General features: G+C 46.6%; 1 protein-coding gene across 5 annotated transcripts in view; it reads left to right on the top strand.

Annotated features, from left to right (window-relative positions):
* Positions 1-18454, top strand: part of DVL1 (dishevelled segment polarity protein 1) — a 175661-nt gene that overhangs the window by 57026 nt on the left and 100181 nt on the right. The window lies entirely within an intron of this gene.

Below are 18454 nucleotides of genomic sequence, written 5' to 3'. Positions count from 1 at the left end.
AAAGAGACTGTTTGCTTAAATTATTAAAACGGTCTTTAAAATTCCCCAGTGCATAGCAGCAGATGCCATCAGCATCATGGGCTGAGATATTGCCCTCTATTTTGAGATCTTCTGCTTCAGAGGTATTTTGTTTGTTTTGGCCATATTTATTATGATTGTGCCAACCAAGATCAGTATTCTATGGGGTTAGGCTCTGTACAGACACCGAGTAAGAGATTGTGCCTGCCCCAAAGAGGTCACAATCTAAGTAGACAAGACAGAAGAAGAATGGAGGAGAGAATGGTTTATCCCCAGCTCATAGGTGGTGCTATTGAGGTACAGATGAGCTGGCCAGAGTCACACAGGGAGTCTGGCATAACTGGGAACTGAACCCAGATCTTTTGAGACCTATATACTTCTTTAAGCACAAAGTCACCATTTACCTCTCTGAACAATTAAATTTAGAGGTAAATGGCAAAGGAGATGTAATGCAGCATGGGTTTACCAAAGTGAGACCACAACAGACTAACCTGAGATCTTTCTTTCAGAAAAGAACTGATTTTTTTTTTTTAAGATAAGGGAAGTGCTTTAGATTTAATTTATTTAGACTTTAGTAAAGCATTTGACACAGTACCACGTGGGAAATCATTAGTTAAATTAGGGAAGATGGGGATCACTGCAAGCATTGTAAGATGGGAAGAAGTCGAGGGTTGTGCTGAAAAGTGAATTATCGGACTGAAGTTGAGGTTACTGGTGGAGCTCCTCAAGGATCAGTCTTGGGACCAGTCTTACTCAATATTTTTATTAATGATGATGGCACAAAATGTAGGAGTGTGCTAATGAAACGTGATGATACAAAGATGGGAGGCATTGTCAATATAGAGGAGGATCAGAATATTATACAGGAAGATCTAGGTGACATTGAAAACTGGAGTGACAGAAATAAGATGCAATTCAATAGTGCAAAGTGCAAGGTCATGCACTTAGGGACTAACAATATGAATTTCTGTTCCAAAGTGGGGGCTGATCAGTTGGAAGTGCAGAGGAGGAGAGAGACATGGTGGTTTTAGTCAATACAGGTGGACTATGAATCACCAATGTCATGTAGCTGTGAAAAGGGCAAATGTGATTCTAGGATGTATTAGGTGAGCTATTTCCAGTAGAGAGAGAGAAGTATTAATGCTTTTGTACAAGGCATTGGTAAAACCTCATTTGGAATCCCGTGTACAGTTCTGGTCACCCATGTTCAAGAAAGATGAATATAATCTGGAACAGATGCAGTGAAGAGCTACTAGGATGATCAGGGGAATGGAGGGTGTCTTATGAGAGGAGACTGGAAGAGCTTGACTAGTTGAGTATCACGAAAATAAATTTTGAGAAGGGGATACGATTGCTTTCTGTAAATACATTGCGGGGGATAAACACCAGGGAATGTGAAGAGCTACTTAAGGTTAAAGAACAATGTTAACACTAGAACAAATGGACATAAACTGGCCATGAGCCAAATTAGAAGGTTTCTAACCTTCCAAGGAATGAGATTCTGGAACCACCTCTCAGTAGGAGTTGCAGGGAGTGGGTGAGCAAACAACTTAATTTAGTTTTGAGAGAGCTGGACAAATTTGTGTGTGGATGTATGATGGCGTTGCTTGAGACAACAGGGGCAGGGTTCAACAGCCTTGGGACTTCCAGTTTTTTATGTTCCTAATGCTCATGCATCAGGGTTTCAGCTGGCCACCAGCAGGGGTTCAGGAGGGGAGCAGTTTTTACCCCAATGTATTCTGGGAGGCTTTTTAAATCTCCTTTCTCTGAAGCATCAGGGATGGCCATGGCTGGAGATGGTATACTGGGCAGAGTGGGCCAGGGCTGTCAGGTGGCACGGAGCCCATTTTCTCTCTGATGCTTGGCTGGCTGGTTCTTGTTCGTATGCTCAGGGTCTAGCTGATCACCGTATGTAGGGTTGGGAAGGCATTTCCCCCCGAGTGAGATTGGCAATGACCGTGGGGTTTTTTCCTCCTCTTCTGCAGTATTTGGGTGCAGGTCACTTGCCAGGATTATCTAGTATATCTCCTTTAATTATTTCCCTGCCATAGCCGGGTCCTCGTGCACTGATGCACCTTGTTCCCTCCTATTCTCTGCCTGTGGCACAAAATAGTCATGTCCTGTGGGCTGTGATACTTTGGTCTCATTCTGGTTGTTGGGCTTAGTGTGCTGGCGTTGGTGGCCAGTGATATACAGGACGTCAGATGATCTCGTGGTCTTTTCTGGCCTTAGATTCAGTGACCCTATAGGTCAGTTCACATGCATCCTGCGGCTGTGTTTTATGGGTAACTCTATTAATAATAAAGAGCATAAGCCTCCTCTCCAAGCCTGGCTCTTCCTTGGGTTCTCCGGAGGACCTCCCTAGCTCCCTCTGGCCAGAGGGCTACACCCATCTCTTTATTCCAGGTGACTGCTTCTGCCACAGTGGGTCAGCAACATTTACTCAGCGGACTGATGCGGAGTCCTAACACCGGCTAACAGGAGACAGACAAGAGGAAAGTTTTTGGCATCTTTATACGAGCTTGTTGATTTCACCATCCAGTTATGTTTCGCTTTCTGTCCTGTCACACGCATGTCCTTGTCTAACCTTTTCTGTTATATTCTGACCCCAAATACTACTGTCTCCTGACCTCACTTAGGCCCAGTTTTGGAAAGACTTATACATGGGTTTAACTTGACACACGCCAGTAATCCAGTTTAAAGTGTGTGTGTTTGTATGTTGGGGTGGGTAGGACAGGGTTGTGTTAGAATTTCTGGATTAGGTTCTTCTCCAGTTTTGGCTCTCGAAGTGGAAGTGGGCTGTTCTTGGCAAGGTGGCTCAGCTGTAGTCCAGGATTTCAGAAATCCAGCTCTCGCAAGATCAACTTTTGAGAGACTTCCGCCAGGTTGGGTTGAAATCTGACCTTGTGTATTGATTTGGCTTTCAGTATCCTCAGAACAGAGCCTGTCCCCTTGCCTGTATTCAGCCTCCACATCAAATCTTGAGTTGCAGCCTAAACTTAATCAGGATCCACACACCACTTCTTTATTTTGTATCATTTCTTAGTGCCCCGTGTGAGCGTCCTGCTGTATATGTGAACGGTGCCCAGGAAATAACAGGGTCCCTGCCCCAGAGAAGCTTCAGTCTCAAGGGTCCAATACAGCGCTATACCATTGTGCAGCGCTAAGGCAGAGCAGTGTGAGGTCTGCATTGCAGGATGCATCTCGGAACAGGTGGATTCCTTCAGAAGTGGTTTTGAAGGAGGCCAGGGAGAAGCTTGGCAACCAAACTGGAAAGCCGAGCCAGGCCTGAGGGGTGCCATGGAGTTAGGAGTGGGCTAGGGAGACACTAGAAGCAGTCAGCAGAGAAACTAGGGTGGAGCGAAGGGCATGGTGTGAATAACATAATCTGCATTGCTTGCACCAGGACACCTTGACGCCTCCTGTCTCCCAGTGAAAATAAGCAGTGCTCCATCTAAAGCAGACCCAGGCAATCTGCTGTCACCCTTGTTGCCCTGTGCTGAATCTGTGGCCCACCTGTGGCTGTCTCCTGACCGGGCCCAGCAGGCAGTACTCCGGACAAGGGCTAGCAAGTGCAGTATTCAGTAATGGTGTCGTTCCCTTTGTTCACTGTTCTGTCCCTCTCTGCTAATGCAGCAGTGCTTGCCCCTCGCTCCGCCGGGCACTCTGTGACTCGCACCCCCAGCGGAAGCGCCTGATGCCTCTCCGATGAGGTTTTTTCCATTTTGAAATGATGTCCGAATGAAATCCCCATGTGTCGGTTCCTTCCTTGTGCTACAAAAACCACCCTAGATCATTGCGACGGAAAGAGGTTTTTTGAAATGGCATTTCCTTTGCTCCGTTTGTGCAGTCTGCTGGCTTTATTCTGGTTTGCACTCAGTGAAACTGGAGTGCTCTGTGTCCCTTTCTGTCTTCTAATTACTGTTGCAATGTGAGTCTCAGACCCTTGCAAGATGCTAAGGTATTCAGGTTTCCTGTGTGGCAGGGGATTGTTTGTTTAAACAAAAACATGGTTTAGCTGACCCGTTTTTAAAAAATCAATCAATCTTTCTGTTCGTGTTAGGTTTTGTAAAACTGTGTGTGTGTGTGAAATACAAACCTAAAATGTGTCAGAAATATTTTGGGAGGTAGCCTGGTCTAGTGACTAAGCCACTCACCTGGGAACAGGATAGCTGCATTTTAACCATCTGTGCCGTTGTTTGACTGATGGCATGATCTTGAGTGTGTTGCATTCTGTGCTTCAAGTTCCTGAGCGATGACATGTGGATAATAGCATAAGTGCTGGAATGAGGAGTGCTGGGGGGTGCTGCCACGCCTCCTGGCTTGAAGTTGTTTCCATTACGTAGAGGGTTTACAGTTTGGTTCAATGACTCTCGGCACCCCCACTATACAAATTGTTTCAGCAGCCCTGGATAATGGTACTTCTCCACCTTGGCAAAGTGCTTTGAGATCTGCAGATAAAACTCCCTCTGTGCTTAGTATTAGTATTTAATGACCTAGGAAAGTCCCAATCTTGGAGAAAAAATAATCATCCGTGCTAAAGTCACAATGGAGACAACTTAATTTGTTTCAATAGACGTTTCAGCCAGAGATCAGTTTGCCCCCCTGTGCTTTTAGAGTTATTGTCTAGAAAATGCTTGACTTGCAGGACTGAGAAGTTACCCTGTTCTTTAGGGAAGAAATGTGCAGTGGATGAACTAGATGCTCCAGTCAGTCTTTCCCACCTCTAGCACCTATGAAGCAACAGACAGGGGAGCCACTCACTGTGGTAGCTGGAGAGAATTGTCCCCAGTTAAATGTTTTAAAACATGCATGAGGGGACTGGTATTCACATAAAATGCAGTACAAGTTTTAGCCGGAGTAGCAACGTTGCACTGTGTGTTGTTCGGAAAATCTGGCAAGGGGCAGAGGGCTAGCAGGAGAGGGGCTGGGCTGGGCTGGGCTACATTGGAATCAAAGGATGAGACAAATCTGGGTTGGGAGCCCAACACAGCTGGTTTGAAACACGTGGAACTGTTTAGTGTGAGTCACCATGTCAGACCATTGTGCTCAGTAACAACCAGTGGGGTTATTTGTAATGGTTTTTAGTGCTGGTGAAAGGTGCCAGACTGGATTGCCTTCCTCCCTACCCCGGCTGCAAATGTACTCTTAAGTTTCATGTGGCGGGGACTAAGATGCTCCATGTTTAACGGAGCTCTGGATTGTCTTTTATTGCTGGTCGATAACACTTAGCTGTGATCATGTTTCTCCTCCACTGATCTCAAAGAAAGGTCTGTAGCATTATTCCCATTTTGCAGCTGGGGAAACGGGCAGAAAGAGGGCAGCGACATGCTCAATGTCACACAGCAAGTCTGTGTCAGATGCACCTAGACCGCCTGTCCTCTCCTCTGGACCACTCCTCTCCAGAGCACTTGCATGAAATCCCAGACCCGGGCGAGGTTGCTACAAGCCTTGGAATGTTGCCTTGTCATTGGGTGTGTCTGCATGGCAATTGGAGGTCTGATTGCAGCGTGGGTAGCTTTAATCTAGCTAGCATGGCCAACCACCGCAGTGAAGAAGTGGCGGGTTGGCCATCGGTTCAGGCTGTACTAGCCAGCTGGGGACCCTAGGTAAGTTAGCTTGTGCCGAAGTTCATGCTTCTGCATTTCCACTCTTGGTTTTTAGCTATGCGTGGGTGTGCCTGCCTGCACAGCAGTCATACTTCCGGTTGCCATATAGACATACCCCCTGTCCCCTAAGTAACCTTACTGCTCCCATTATAGGTTTTCCCATCAGTTTCTTCTCCTAGGCTCCTTTATATTCTGTGACCCAGCTAGGAGCAAAGTTTGCTCTTCCCCGAAGAGTGGTCTGATTTTTACACATTGAAATGCTTAGGTTAACTCCCCGTTATGTGCCTTTAATTAGAGTCACTCCGTTCAGAGTTTCTGTTTTGATTTAAATGCATATATATTTTTAACAAGCCCCTGAAGTGACCAAAATGATCCACTGTCATCTTGGTCATTCATGTGCAACCTGCAGGGATCCTCAGCCATCTCTTGCGATAATATGAGCCGTTAGTAGCCATGCTGCCTCCTTAATGCAGGAAATTGGGAAGCAGGACTTGGGGGTTCTGCTCCCTGACCGTGCCTTGTTAGCGATCCTCCGAAGCAAGTGGTATAAAACCTGAAATGGACGAGTTTCTCTGGGTTTGGAGAAAGCGTCCCCTCTTTTCGTGGGTGCTAATGGTCTTCGGTGGGTAGGCTGATCTAGGCTACAGACCTATGTCTGTATAACCACATCGCTCAGGGGTGTGAAAAATCCACAGCCCTGAGCATCTTAGTTCTAACGACCTTCACCTCCTGTGTAGACAGCACTGTGTCGATGGGAGAACTTCTCCTGTAATCATAGCTACCGCCTCTCAGGGAGATGGATTAATATATCGACAGGGGAAGTTCTCCTGTTGATGTAGCGCTGTCTACATGGGGGTTAAGGTCAGTATAACTGTTGCTCAGGGCTGTGGATTTTTCAGAGTTAGGACCCTCTGATGGGGTCCTAAACTCTGCTTAAAAGAAGCAGCTTCCCTGAATGCCCAATGCATAAGGTCTGTCCTTGAACTTTTTATAGGACCTCTAAGAATGGGTCTAATCAGAGATGTTCTCAGGATGGTCTCTTCATTAACCCCAGGCTGGGAAACACGAAGTCAAGGGGCAAGTTTTTAATGTGCTTTATGCCTGGGTGGTGATGGCCTCTAGTGGCTGACTCCACGAAGAGGATAACAGACCTACTATTTGTCAGCTGAGGGAGCTCGCCTTAAGGTCCAGTGGTAGAGGCCTCCGCTTTGGAAGCGGTAGGAAAAGGATTTTAGTACCAACTTTCTGCTGTTGCGGTGTGTTAATTGAATAGTAATTGAGTTGTGTGCCAATGTGTGTTCATGATGGCTTTATGCAAGTGTTGGTTCATACAGGAGCCTGTATGGAAATGCAAAGTATAATAGTTCTTTAACTGCTCAAAAATGGTGCATAGGTGCCCTTCTGACTCTACCGCATTGAGCGGAAAGATCCCTAGGCTAGGGAGTCATTTGCATGAGCTTTTTACAGAGAGGCACCTGCGGATCTACCTCCGCAAGCTTCTGCAGCTCAACCCAGTTTCCCGCTCGGTAACTCAGCGGGGTGCGACTGAGATCTAAGGTTTTTCCAGCATCACAGAAGGCTGTGGATCTTTTGTGTTGAGCAGGGTCCTTCTGATGCTGCACTGCAGCATGGTGTTTATCCTGCTTGGCAAAAAGATTCCATCCCTTCTAGTCTATTTCCAGAATAAACACTGTGTCCCGGCCAGACCCCATCAGCTAATTTCGTGGGTGGCATGATTTTTGTGAGGGTTTTTTTGTTTTCTTTCCCAAGGAGGAATGGTTAAACAAACATATTTTTGTGTGGAGGCCCCAGCTATCGAAAATATAGTCTTAATTCTCATTAAGAATTCCAACAGAAATGTTAATCAGCTTTGAAAGGGACCTATTTTTAGAGCAGCTGTGTTGAATTCCGTTCCGAGTACTCCCAACCCATCATGTGATCAGTGGGGTGAGACTTTTTTTTAAAGAGACTCGGGAAGGTTGGCTGCAGTGATGGTTTGCTCCTGGTTTGCTGTGTGCACTCTGAAATACGTTCTGTCCTTACAGGGACTGACGTGCTCTTTGTATTTTAGAGTGGCTCCCCGCAATGATGACACAATTTCCTATCTGTTGGTGCTATTCCCCGCCAGAGACTCTCACGGCAGCCTTGCTGTCTTGCAGGGTTTATATTCTACTTGGGGTCTTAATCCTTGCAGATTGGTCCAACAAGACCGACGTACTAGGTAATCTGGGGAAACTTTTGGGGCAGATTTAAAGGTGTAATGGCCGATCCTTGGCTGATGTAAATCAGTAGAGCTCAGTTGACTTCAGTGGAATGCCTGACTTCAATGGAGCAACTTCTGTTTCCACAGCTGAGAATCTGGCCCCTAGTTCCATGTTAATGTATAGATCGAAGCAAATTACAGCACAGTTAGGAGGCTTTAAAGCTGCTTGGGCTGAGATGTAGACTCAAGGGCTGCCAAAACATCTAGTGGGTTAATATAGATAACTTCCGGGCTGGTTTACATGACACAGATTAGCAGACTGTGCTGCTAATTTAAACAGCTGCTTGGGGTGGGGGGAACCCACTGCTTCGTAAGTGGAATCAAAGTGGGCACCCGTGAGAAGCTGCGGCTTGAACTTCTGTTGCTAAAAGCCGCGCTTCAATGAGCTTGTCTCCAGTTCTGTCATCTTACTGACTCTGAGACAAATTGGCTTTGAATTTAGGACAAATTACCCTGTTGCTTTGCCCTTCTCTCTGAGGATCTTCAAGCATTTCATAACTGAGGCCTGTGAAGTCGGGTGGCTGGGAAGAGATTTGCCCAAGGTCCCACGCGGGAAGGCTTGAGTCACCCTGTGCAAGGCCTGTGGTCACCTGTGGCTGAGGATGCATTAACCCCTGGGTGAGTGTGGGCGGTGCTCCCATCATTGCTGTCAAGGGGAGGCGGCTTGAATTCAGTCGGGGCTCAGCAGCAGTCTCTGCCCAGTCCCGGTGGAACCTGAGTCAATGCACCTTCCCCTCAGAGCCAGAGGTGGGGGGCTGCTCGAAGCCCTACCACGGCCAGTGGAAAGTAGAACCTGAAATCTGTGGTGGAGCCGGACACGGAGCCTGGCTCTCCTGCCCCTGGGGCAGGGCCGTGCAGCGCTGCCTGGCCATGCCTCCTTGGCCTCAGATTCTTCTGAGTGTTTTCAAGGTGGAGCTTCTGCTGCAAGTCAGAAGGGGAGAGAGGGTGGGCACAAGGAGGGTATAGGAACCTAGATGGGAAGGGGAGGACCTGGGGACTGGTGCGAGGGAAGGAGGGTGGTTTCTGCTACCAGGACTGATGGTTCCATTTACGAATTGGTTTTTAAATCTCCTCCCAGTGGAACGCTGGGAAGAACGTGACCCTTGGAGAAGCTGCCGTAGAGAAAGTGCCTGCTTGCTCTAAACTTTCCATAGCAGAAGTGCTTGGGGGTTCCTGGGTTCTGTTCCTGGCTCAGCTGGTGAGTCCTTGCCCCGCTCTGCGCTTCACTTGACCTACCTAGTAGGTGGGTGGAGAGGTTTAAAAGTTCACCTCTGCTGACAGGTATCAGGACAAGGCAAAATTATTGTGAATCTAAAATACTGGCACGAGCTTCTCTCTCCAGCTCACTCTTCCTGAGGGGTGCCCTGCCCCTGCACCGGAAGGGTTGGATGCGCTGCTGGGACACGCTCAGGTCACCTCCAGGAGACAGCTGTACTCAGGACACCTGCAGCCCATGTTCCAGGAACCTGCTCGTTTTATTACTGCTCATTGTTTGTTCAGTGATGACTGCGCAATACACACGCTGATGGACAGTCCCTGGCGGAGAGTTTCCGCCTCGAGGGGCACATAGAAGACCTGGAATAAAGAGGGATAGCAGGATCGCAGTCTGGCAAATGCTTGCTCTAGCAGTAATAAGCACTGCACCTACCTGACTTCTATCCAGCTGCAGGGTGTGGCTTAGGTGGCAAATACCCATTTCAGAGTCAGGACTGAGGACCTACTTTTCCAGCTGCCAAGTGGCCCTGGCTTGATGGATGCCATTATCATAGGGCAGGCTGCAGGGGGAGGGGGGAGCATCCTACTCTTTCCCCCCATTGTGCAGCTGCCCCCCCACACCCGCAGTCTGACTTAAGGAGTCCTGTCCCAGCTGCTTGGCAGGAGTCCTTTGGCAGACGAGAAGCTGCCCAGCCTCTCTGCTGCTCCTCGCTGTGCCGGCCTCAACCGGGCTTAGGAAGCGAGCCTGTCGCTCAGGGCCTGATCCTGCAAGTCCCAAGATGCTGAGCCACTGTTGCGTGTTAGCAAGAGCAGCCTCTAGTGCTCCCCAGATGCTGACATGCGTCCTTCTCGTGAGCCCTGCACCTCCGCCCTTGTGTAGGCACGTAAGGGGCCTTTGACTGATTTGTGCTTTCAAAGAGGTCCCCAAACTGAATGAATGAACCCAGGTGCTTCATTCTCCTTCCCTCCCTCGGCCCACTGCCACCGCCTCCTGGGAACCGAGACCTGCCTCTTCCGCACAAAGAATGATTTACGGAATTAGCGGCGGCTGCAGCATTTGATATTCTTGGCACTGTTTGCTGCTACCCAGAGCAAGCCGGGAATTACAGGCTGCCATGCTCCTGCCTCATAGCCTGGGGCCGTATTCGATGGCTCAAGCTATAGCAGAGCTGGCAGCCCTTTCCCAGCAGAGCCTGTGCAAAAGTGCATTGTTTTGGAAGTGGGAGCTTTGATGTATCTGTTTTCCAGCAAGCGTACGGCTGAAGCGTTCTGTGCTGAGTAGCAGGGAAATCACGTATTCCGGTGGTCTTTAAAAAGACCCTGATAGCCATGAAGCCTTTGGAAAATGTAGCAATTGGGGGGGGACTTGATGAACAACATAACCCGCCACCTCCCAACACGTGACCCTTACCACACCCCTGAGCTTAGTGGGTGGCCCCAAAAGGTCAAACACTTGAGCCATAGTACTGTAAACCCAAACAGGCTTAAATTTACTTGTGTGAGTAGCCTTGCTGACTTCTCTGGCTCTGCTCACATGAGTAGAGTAAACTAGTGCATAAGGATGTGCAGAATTGGGGTAGAATTCCTAGTAAATGACACTTCCTTACCAAAAATTGCCATTCTAGTTTAAGACGTAGCTGCCAGCATAAAATTATTGCAGCATCTTAAGTCCTGATCCTGCAGCTGGATCTATGAAGAGCCTCAGTGAGGATTCAGCAATACACTGAAGCATGTGCTTAAATCTGATTGAATGGGACTGAAGCCACGTGCATAAGGGTAAGCATTTGCTTAAATGCTTTGCTGAATTTGGGTGGAGATCCCTGGGGCTCTGTGCCAGCTGTAGGGTCTGCCTATGCCCAAACTTGCCATCAGATCCACAATGGGTTCCTATTCTTTTCCAAATTAAATGGATGCTGTCAGATCAAAACTTGGCCCAAATTGTAGGGTTTTATTTTAAACAAAAACTGAGTAATAGAAATTTCTATGAGTCTCTTGACTTTCCACTGGAAGCATTTCTGTAGCCAATACCCCTCCCCCAGCACAAGTGTTTGCAATCCCAAAATTGCAGTTTGATGCTTGTTTGTAGGATGCTGACCATAACCAAAAGCAAAGTGAAATCGAAGAATCCGTTCTCTGCTTTGGACAATGGAAAGTGCAAACACAGAAATAAACTCTCAATTGGAATTTTAAAATGTCCATTCTAGTAATGTGAAGGGACCCAGCCTGCTTAAAAGTGCGCTTCTGACTGTAAATGTGTTGCCTACCAGCACTGAAGAAACCATGTAAAAAAAGGAGAAATGGATACTTACCTTTTTTTTTTTTTTTTTTTTTTGCACACAAAGGGCTTTGAAATCTATGGATTCATAGATTCGAAGGCCAGAACAGACCATTGTGATCACTCATCTGACCTCCTGCATAGCACTGGCCGGAGAACTTCTCCAAAATAATTCCTAGAGCAGAGCTTTTAGAAAAACATCCCATCTTAATTTTATAATCAGCGACTGAAGAATCTACAGTGACCCTGGGTAAATTATTCCAATGGTTAATTACTGTCACCATTAAAAATTTACACCTTATTTCCAATCGAAATTTGTCTAGCTTCAACTTCCAGCCATTGGATGCAAAGGAAGGTAGTAAGATCTTTCTAACAGAGATTAGAGAGAGAAAATATTTTCCCCCCTTTGTTGATTTTGTTCATCTGACAGCACAGTATAGTCCATCTCCCCATGGTTCACGTGGGTCTTTAACACAGCAACTGAGGAGAGAGAAACATAAATAATGGAAAATGTGGTCTTATAACCACAGTGTATTGAAATTTACTAGGCTTCAAGGTGACAAAAAAAATTACAAATGCAAAACAAGATTTAAATCAGTTATTTAAATCGCAGTTTCCTGCTAACTAATTCTGCCCCGGATTTCATCTCTTTGATCCTATTGACGACCGTGAGGTTGCAGAGTTGTTGTAACGCAGGGAAGAACTGGGCCTGCAGAATCATTATTACTAGTGAGGCATGAGCCAGAAAGAACCCAGCCTGGCTCTGATTCAGGACTGAATGAGAGTATAAGGCTGGTAACTATGATATAATATCTTGTCTTGGAATTTTGAGCAAATCTGAAGTGAAATCATTGTGCCAAATTAACCCGGAAGTTCCGTGATGCATTTTTATTGCATTTTTGGACTGAAAACTCTAAACATTCAGGCTTCGATTCACCAAAACATTTAAGCCCTTTCAAAACTTAAGCACTCATGGTACAAGATCTCAGTATATTAAAAACAGAGTGGATTGATTTAAATCACCAATTTTATTCACAATTCAAATCAGTAAGCAGTTTAAATGATTTTAATCTTGTTTTGCATTTGTAATTTTTAGACTATAGAAACTATTTTAAACTATAAAAACGTTGATTCTCATTGGTTGGTAATTATTAAAAGAAGTTGATTTACAACTAAATAGAGCCTTCTACACTAAATTTGGTACTTTTTCCTAACTAGGAGGATATATTATATCTCCACACGTTTATGTAAGGAATTATATAGTTTAACTTGCATTTATCAGATTCTTAATATTTACTTTTTTTATTATGGTAGAAAATCGTGAATGACTCATTTCTTATTTACTAGATTTTGTTTTTTTTTACTCTAGATTAGTGTCAAGCTGCATTTGGATAGGAATTATAATTCAATTAAAAATGCACAAGAACAGAACTTTAAAATGTTTTTTAAATAAAACTCCCTTGACTGTGCTGGATAAATAAAGGAATAAAGTAAGCTTGTCAAAACATGTTTTTGTATTTCAAATGAACTTATTAAACAAAGGAAGTATGATCAGTAGTTAGTGAATTGAACGAATTGTTTCTGGACACCATGTCTTTCAAGTTTTAGAATTGGTAGATCTCATCCTCATACCTAGTTTTTATTCGTAGCTTGGATGAGGAAAACAAGCTTTCCTGCTTTTTCAGTTCCCAATCAGTTTCTGAACTGTGACTGAATAGTCACTGAACTGAACTAGATGAATAAACTGACAAAAAGAAAATATTCTCTTTGCATCTGCAGAAGAGGCTACTGTTGCCAAAAGCTGGTGTAGCACTTCAACAAACTCTGGTTCCAGGTACTTAGCCAGTGACTTCCACTGGTGCAGTGGTCTGATTTTCTTTAAAACTTTGGCAGCAAACATGTACTGCTTGGAAGTTACTTTTGAAATTTTAATTTAAAATATTTGTATAGGTTATAGTAAATTTGGGCCTTGATACAGGTTGTCATAATTTCAAATATAATTTTAAACAGGCTTATTTTTTTTAAAGTATTCAATTAAAATAAAAATCTGAAAAAAAATTATCAATTTTTATCCACTCTGCTTAACTCCCCCTTCCCCCCCCCCCCCAAACAATTCATTCTTCTTTAAAACTTCTCTTCTGCTGGCCTTTTCAGGGACCCCTGCCTGCTTTGCCTCCACGGTTGAGAGCGGTTTCTGATAGATTGCAGTTTTTGAGACTGGGATTGGAGAGTGGTGGGAAAGGTGATGAGATTTCAGAGCTCAGGCTTCCTTAATCTTAATCTTATCTTGTTTAAGTGAGAACTCTCTCTAGCCTAAAGCAACAGTCATAAAAACCTAGTTGAATGTACCCTGTTGAAAGATGACATCTGTAACTGTTTAGTAGAGCTAGAAGCTGGCTCACTGAGGATTTGTTGCGAACACACAGCTTCAAGGCAATTGCTAATTACTCCCAGTAGTATGGAACCACTAGCTGATTTAGATACTGCAGTATTCATCTGGATGACTCCAGAGGTATTGACTGCAGTGTAGTCAACAGTCTCTTCCATCACTGTGGATCCAGGCCAGGATTTAGGGAGGCTGTGTGCAGTGCTATTCAGCAGTACAAGCTATTTTATTTAGTGTGGGAGCTAGGGAGAACTACCATCAGTGTGCAGCAGCCTCGATATAGACCTCGTTGCCTGTGAACCCAGATCAATCTCTTCTCTGCCAAGGGGGAGAGTGCATTGATTACGGGCACTTTGGCATTCCTGTGCCTACCCCAAAGGGCTTGACTTAAACACGTAAAGGGAATGTTGTTACCCATTTACAGACTCTGAGAGCGAGGGAGCATGACTTGCATGCGGCCTCACAGTCTGTGGCAGAGTTGGGAATTGAACAGAGATTTCTTGAGTCCCCTTCACCACAAGGCCATCCTTCCTCGGTGAGGATTGGGCACATACTTCCTGAGTTAACCTGAGTTAACCTTGGCTCTGGGCAGAAGGCATGAAGAATGTGATGATTTGACATGACTTTGACCCCAAACCTCATTTCTGGCTGAGTTTTTTGCTTTGAATCTGAGGGCTTGTTTCAACTCGGAATTCAAGGGGCGAGAAGCCTCGGATGCAAAATGTAAGGGGTAAAAATGTGGAACGAAGCCCTTGGAAAGGAACCCCTGGAACTGAGCCCAGCTTGGGAGTGCATGTTTGTTTTCTTCCTAGTAGTGTCACTTGAATGTCTGGTTTGTATTTACTACTTTATAAATAAATAAATTCAGTGGGTTGCCCGAAGATTGTGAGCAATCTTCTCCCACTGCCCTGTGCTTCTGGGGCGTTGGACCGCTAGAACAAACAAGCAAACTCCTTAAAAGTTAAACACTCCAGTGGTAACAGCTGGAGATTACACAGAGTTGAGTGAATAATTGAGGACCGTTTTGAGAGCAGGTTTAAAAATCTTTGGTCCTGACTCTGCTTTCTGAAGCTGGAGCAAATCGGGAGGACTGTGACCTTTACTCTGCTACCCTCAGGGGAGGAGAGTTCAGAATCCGGATTCTGATGTCAGGAAGCCTTTTGGCATGGCTGTTGATTTTCATTTCCAGTGTGACACTGTTTGGAACGGTTGCCGCCCTTTTAACTGTGAATGGGTTTGATGGCAGTCCAGTGTCCTCCATCTGTGCACACTGCTCATGCTGCATCAATGGGAGCTGCATATGTGGATGAAGGCTGTGTTACGGGGATCTGTGTGTGTGGTCAGTACTCGAATGGGGAGACCCCTAAGGAGAATTCAGGAGTGAGCAGTAATGGTGCTGATCCTGGTGGGTGATTTTTCTCTTGAGTCAGCATGTGAATCAATGCCCCTGCATGGGGTTAGAGCAGGGGTGGGCAAACTGTGGCCCGGGGGCTGCATCTGGCTCTCTAGATGTTTTTAAATCTGGCCCTTGAGCTCCCGCCAGGGAGTGGGGTCTGGGGCTTGCCTCACTCCGGCGCTCCACCCAGGGAGCGGGTTCAGGGTCTTGCCCCACTCAGCGCAGCTTCCGGAAGCAGCAGCATGTTCCCCCTCCAGCTCATGTGTAGGGGCAGCTAGGGGGCTCTGCACACTGCCCCCGCCCCAAGCGCTGCCCCGGCAGCTCCCATTGGCCGGGAACCAATGATGAATAGGGACCAGGAGCCTCGTCCAAATAGCTGGGTCGCGTACTGCAAGGGTGCATGTGGGGGATGGAGGAGGAACAGCAGCCCTACTGCATCCTCTCTGAGGTGAATCTGTGTAGCAATGGATCCGTTGGGCCTTGCTCCAGTTCCCTTAGCCCTGGCACAACCCCTCTCTCCACTGGTATATTAAAACCACCTGGGTTTGGGTGCCAGGGATCCTCTGTCCTGGTATAACATTGTCCCATCTCCTTCAGTTCATTCAAATCCTTTCTTCAGACACAATAGTCCTTTCCTTGGTAGCCGACCATGGAGCAGAAATGGAGCGGGGAGCGAGCCAGAGAGGGTGGGGAGACTGAACATTGCCGGGGCGGAGCAAAGGTGGCTGCAAGTGGCGATGAGGGTCAGCCGAGGTAGGACAAAGCCGGGATAAAGGTGCAAGAAAGTGGGGAGATCCTGACTGCATTCAGGAGAGGAAGTGGGGCTGGGCAGCAGGAGCTTAGACAGGCTGAAGGAGAGAGGGAGGGAGAGATTGCAGGGTCAAGGCATTTGGTCCCCAGACGGAAGAGGCGTTCATTCAAGCAGGCGTGAGCCTAACAGCTGTTTTGAGCCTGCCTTCCCACTAGCAAAGCGTGCCTTCTGTGGAGTGAATCGCTAGGTGGGAGGATGGATGTCGGAGGCTCTGGGAAGACAACTAGATGAGTCAAGTCACCTTTTTGATTAACAGGTTTGCTGCTGTTTTACTACACAGCTATAAAGCAACAATCAAACGACATGGAAATAAACATTCTGTGAAAGCGAACTGGGTTGCTCCTCTAAAAGGAAGCTTTTGGGGGACGTGGGTTTTTTAATTGAGGGTGGGGTGTCTTTAAGAAAGCAAACTAGGGGCTGCTCCACGGAAAACGAAATTGACACACTTAATCTCTTGCTAGCAGACATATGCGTAGCTGGCATGGCGTACGGCAGTGCCGCTCCTCCTTTGGGAGTTGAGATGCTTGAATTGGACCTCCAAAAATAAATGAAATCTTGACCCTCTTCAGATCTGGGATCTTGCCTTTGTTCTTGTGCCAGCCCGTGCTGCTAGCAGAATGAGGAGCTGAAGGGTAATATCTCTCCCACTGCACAGCCTCTGTGGTTCCGGCTGCTGTCGGCAGCAGCCTGAGAGATGGGGCAATGCTCCGTTCTGCTCCCTAGCATTTTCGGAGCTCCATCCAGCTGATTAACAATAACTCCTCATTTGTCTCCTTCCGAAGATCACACAGCTTTGGCATCACACTTCTGCAAGGGAAAAGAACTCCCAAGCTACAGCTGCACCTTAGCACTCATCCATATCCCCCTTGGGGCAGGCTGCAGCTTTTTGAACACTTCCGAAATTGGGGGGTGGAGGAGCAGGGGGAAAGCCAGCACTTTATTAGCAGCAAGAGAAAAATGATGATCCAAGAGTGGAGTGAAGGGTGGAGTGAAGTGAAGGGGAAGGGATGGCCTTGGGGTAAAGGGGCTGGACTGCGGTGCTGCAGAAGGTCTGAGATCAAAGCCCAGCTCTGCTTCAGACTTACCTGTGTGACCTCAGAGGAGTCCCTTAAGATTAGTCTATTATCCCCATTTCACAGACTGGGATTTAAGAACTTCCTCTGGCTTGTCTATCCAAATTGTGAAGCGTTCAGTGTGCGCTGTCTGTGCCAGCAGCACCTAGCGCAACGGAGCCCTGACCTGGCTTCGCTCCTAGAGGCTGTACTGGACTGTAAGTCCTAGTGGCAAGGCAGGAGTGAGACTTCAGAGTTGAGAAAGTGATTGGCGTTCTCTCTGGCAGATGGACAGTCACTGCTGATAACTCTCCACCTGCTGTTTTCAGAGGATTTGAAGGCTGGGTTGTAAAAGGAGGGAAATGTGACCCAACATGTGGTGCATTGCTTTCCTTTATCGTTAGCTGTAACAGCTGTACCCCTCACGCCCTACCTCCACCTGCTTCCTTACTGTTCTTTCCCTCTGCACTAGAAGGGGGCTTGACCGGCATGGTGCTGGAGACTTACTGATGTGAAAATCATTAGGATCCCACCACCTCTGGGCCTGATTCTGCAGCTTCTGCCTGCACAGAGTTCCCCTCTGAAGTCCTTCCGGAGACCTGGGATCTGTCTCTCTCCACTGTCTGTCTACTGTGTCTTTTTTTTCATACACATTCCTTTTTTTGTATATAACTTGGGCAGATCAATAAAGGTGAAAAAAATGAATTGTCAGTGTTCATAACTTTGTCTTCAATTGCTGTGTGCAGAGTAGCCACCTTATTGCAGGAACAGCTTCAGGGTGCAGCAAGGGGGTAGCACAGGCAATGTATGGAGGTGCATACTGGAGTAGCTTTCACTTCTAGGTTATAATGTAAGTAGGGTGACCAGATAGCAAGTGTGAAAAATTGGAAAGGGGATGGGGGTAATAAGAGCCCATATTTTAAAAAAATAAAATAAAAAAAGCCCCAAATATCGGGCCTGTCCCTATAAAATCGGGACATCTGGTCACCCTCAGTGTCAGTAGTAACTGGAAGGAGATGCACTATGGCCTATGTGAAATGAGTCTGGTGTTCTCTCTGTGAGCTTGATCCAAAGCACTTTGAAGTCAGTGAAAAGACTTCAGTAGGCTTTGAATCTCGCTCTTTCTACTGGATCCTGCTTGGTGCTTCTGATTCTCAAAAACCCAACTACAACTAAAATGTGTGTCTAGCCCTTTGCAACCTACTGAGATTCATTTATAGCCAGTGGCCGTCACATCTTGATGCTCATGGTGGCCTTTCTCCCAGATTCAACGATCATTAAGATCAAAAATCCCCAGCTGAAATAAACCTTTACTGAGACTTCACCTCTGAACATCCTGGACTCCACAGCCAGAGGGGAGTTGACAGCTTGCCCACCAGAGCCATTCATTGACCTGGCCAGCATTTTTTGTCCAGAAGATGAATAACCC

The sequence above is a fragment of the Caretta caretta genome, chromosome 18 (assembly GCF_965140235.1).
Source record: "Caretta caretta isolate rCarCar2 chromosome 18, rCarCar1.hap1, whole genome shotgun sequence".
Classification (NCBI taxonomy): domain Eukaryota; kingdom Metazoa; phylum Chordata; order Testudines; family Cheloniidae; genus Caretta; species Caretta caretta.
This window is presented reverse-complemented; position numbering and strand designations above follow the sequence as displayed.